The following is a 3,513-nucleotide window of genomic DNA, read 5'->3' on the forward strand; positions in this document are numbered from 1 at the left end:
GACAGAGTGAGACTCCAACTCAAAAAAAAAAAAAAACTTAAACAGACTGAGTGTGGTGGTTCATGTTTGTAATCCCAGAACTTTGGGAGGCTGAGGAAGAAGGATTGCTGAGCCCAGGAGTCCACAATCATCCTAAGCAATATAGTGAGACCTTGTCTCTACAAAAAAAAAAAAAAAAATTAGCCAGGTGTGGTGGCTCACACCTGTACTCCCAGCTACTCGGGAGACTGAGATGGAAGGATTGCCTGAGCCCAGGAGTTGGAGGCTACAGTGAGCCGTGTTCACGCCACTGCACTCCAGCCTGGGCAACAGTGTGAGACCCAACTCAAAAAAAAAGAAAAAGGCCCTTCCATAGCCAGGTAGACATCACCATGAAGTTCAATCCCTTTGTGACCTTGGACTGCAGCAAAAACCACAAACATCACTTCATTGCCCTCTCCCATGTGCCCAGGAAGATCATGTCGTCCCTACTCACCGAGGAGCTGCAGTAGAAGTACAATGTCTGTTCCATGTCCGTCCTCAAGGACAAGGTCCAGGTGGTTTGTGGACACCACAAAGGTCAGCAGATTGGCAAGACGGTCCAGGTGTCCGTAAAGAAATACTTCGGCCGGGCTCGGTGGCTCAGCCTGTAATCCCAGCACTTTGGGAGGCAGAAGCAAGTGGATTGCCTGAGCCCGCGGGTTTGAGACCCACCTGGGCAACTTGGCGAGACACATCTGTACAATAAATAAAAAAAAAATTAGCCGGGCTTGGTAGTGCGCGCCTGTAGTTCCAGCTACTTGGAAGGCTGAGGCGGAAGGATCGCCGGAGCCCAGCAGGTCGAGGCTGTGGTGGGCGGGAGTGGCCACTGCACTCCAGTCTGGGCAACTGAGTGAGACTCCAACTCAAAAAAAAAAAAGAAAAGAAATACTTCATCTGCATCGAGCAAGGGAGTTATCACTAGGTTAAAACCGGACAGAGATCGGAAGAAGATTCTTGAACACAAAGTCAAATCTCAACAAGTAGGAAAAGAGAAAGGCAAATACAAGGAAGAACTTATTGAGAAAATGCAGGAATGAATATAGCCTGTTGTGTACCACAATTTAGCTATAGGCTTTTAGCCTAGTGTGTGTTTCTTTAGAACTCTTCAAAAAATGTCTCTAGAACATTTTCCTCTTGTTTTATTATTCACCTGTGACTCTGTAAGTCTACTTTGCAATTTTAATAATTTTATGAATAAAAATTGGAGATGTTTAAAAAAAAAGTAAACAAAAGTTGAACATACATCTATCACATGACTCTCAGGCAATTCCGTAAGAGAAATGAGTTTATTCTTATAAAGACTTGTATATGAACGATCATAGAAGTACAGTTTATAATAATCAAAAACTAGAAGCAACAAAATGCCCAATGCCCATAAACAAGTTGTGATATAGCTATACAATGAAATACTATTCAGCAATAAAAAAAAGATACTTTTTTTTTTTTTTTTTTTTTAGTAGGGATGGCTCTCTGTCACCCAGGCTGGAGTACAGAGGCATGATCACAGCTCACTGAAGCTTTGATCTCCTGGGCTCAGTCAATCCTCTCACCTCAGCTTCCCAACGTTCTGGGATTACACATGAGCCACCTCAGCCAGTTAGAGATTTTTGATGTATGGAATAGCCTGAATGAATCACCAAGTAATTATGCTGAGTGAAAGAAGCCAGACAATAAAGAGTGCATACTTTAAAATTCCAGAAAATGGAAACTGTAGATACATTCTATAATCTATATGACTGTGGTGACAGAAAGCAGATCAGCAGCTTCCTGAGGATAGGAGGAAGTGGGGAAGGAGGAAAGGGCAGGGATGACCAAGGGATCTCCCAAAATGTTGGGATTACAGGCATGAGCCATTGCATTATTTTTTCTTTAACAAAAAATATATCTTTATATTTATAGCTTTCTTTATACATCTCTCTCTTGCTTATTGCTTTAAAAAATTTTAGGCTGGGCACAGTGGCTCAAGCCTGTAATCCCAGCACTTTGGGAGGCTGAGGTGAGGGGGATTACCTGAGCCCACAGGTTCCAGAACAGCTTGGGCAACTTGGTGAGACTTCATCTCTACAATAAGTCAAAAAATAATTAGCCGGGCATGGGAGTATGAGCCTGTAGTTCCGGCTACTTGGAAGGCTGAGGCAGAAGGAGGGCCTGAACCCAGCAGGTTGATGCTGAGGTGGCCGTGAGCATGCTACTGCACTCCAGCCTGGGCGACAGAGTGGGACTCCAACTCAAAAACAAAATTTTAAAAAAATAAATAATCTCTGAATTTTAAAACTAAAATCACATATTTTGGCACACTTTATATATAGAAGTATATATATCTCAATTACAAATTTTAACTCTCAGTAACCTTAAATTTTAATGAAAACATAGGAAGTAAAAACTCTTGAATTGTCTGTCATATATCAATATTTTATAAATGAGAACCATTTTATAATTTTAGAAACATGTTTCTTTACAAGTTTTAAAAATGGGAAATGACCCAGATACTTAGTATCTATTATTTAATTTAACATAACTTTAAGATTTTATTTTTTTTGAGTTGGAGTCTCACTCCGTCACCCAGGCTGGAGTGCAGTGGCACACTCACAGCCACCCCAGCGTCAACCTGCAGGGCTCTGGCGACCCTTCTGCCTCAGGCTTCCAAGTAGCCGGAACTACAGGCTACCATGCCCGGCTAATTTTTATTTATTTATTGTAGAGACAAGGTCTTGCCAAGTTGCCCAGGCTGGTCTCGAACGTGTGGACTCAGGCAATCCACTCGCCTCGCTCTCCCAAAGTGCTGGGATGACAGGCTGAGCCACCCAGCCTGGCTTTTAAGTTATATGAAAAATTCATTTTAAGTTACATGAAAAATTCATTTATAAATACTTATTCCATTTGAATTTACCAAATTTGTTTTTAACAGCTTAGATTATTTGTGAAAACCAAGATATTAGACAAAACTAATACCCATTTTAAGTTATTTTTCTATTAACCATTTTTATAGCCTGTGAATATTAGGTGTTTAAGTAAGAACCTTAAAGTTAAATATATGAGCATTTTCCCAATAACTCGGAATATTTAGCTGTTTTTATTAAACCAACAATATTAAACTAGTCTTACTTATCAAAAATCACAAAAATATTATTTTGTTTTTAGCTGGATTTATATTTTTTTATAACCTTTATGTCAAACTGGGACATCTTAAAATACTTAGTGGAGACAAATATAAGACTGACCAGTAAATCAAGGCAAAAATGTATGTTGAAAATTTTTCTTTTCAGGTTTCAACTTTTTAATCAGCTCCATGAAGGACATCCTAAACACTATATGAGACACAACAGAATATTTTTTTTTCTAGTATTTTTTTAAAAATGACATTCACATACATTTTTAAGAAGCTCTTCTGCCAGGCTCGGTGGCTCAGCCTGTAATCTCACGTTTTGGGAGGCTGAGGTGAGTGGATTGCCTGAGCCCGCAGGTTCGAGACCCGCCTGGGCAACTTGGCGA

The 3,513-nt window shown here is 40.2% G+C and overlaps 1 protein-coding gene across 1 annotated transcript in view; it reads left to right on the forward strand.

Moving 5' to 3' along the window:
* The window catches only part of RDH12 (retinol dehydrogenase 12 (all-trans/9-cis/11-cis)), a 25,048-nt gene that overhangs the window by 2,623 nt on the left and 18,912 nt on the right, over window positions 1-3,513 (forward strand). The window contains exon 2 of the mRNA XM_008060066.2: window positions 650-659. The gene's annotated coding sequence lies outside the window, so the exon portion shown is untranslated. The remainder of the gene's footprint in view (window positions 1-649; window positions 660-3,513) is intronic.

Source organism: Carlito syrichta, unplaced genomic scaffold (assembly GCF_000164805.1).
Source record: "Carlito syrichta isolate Samal-C Ts95f unplaced genomic scaffold, Tarsius_syrichta-2.0.1 Scaffold304507, whole genome shotgun sequence".
NCBI lineage: Eukaryota > Metazoa > Chordata > Mammalia > Primates > Tarsiidae > Carlito > Carlito syrichta.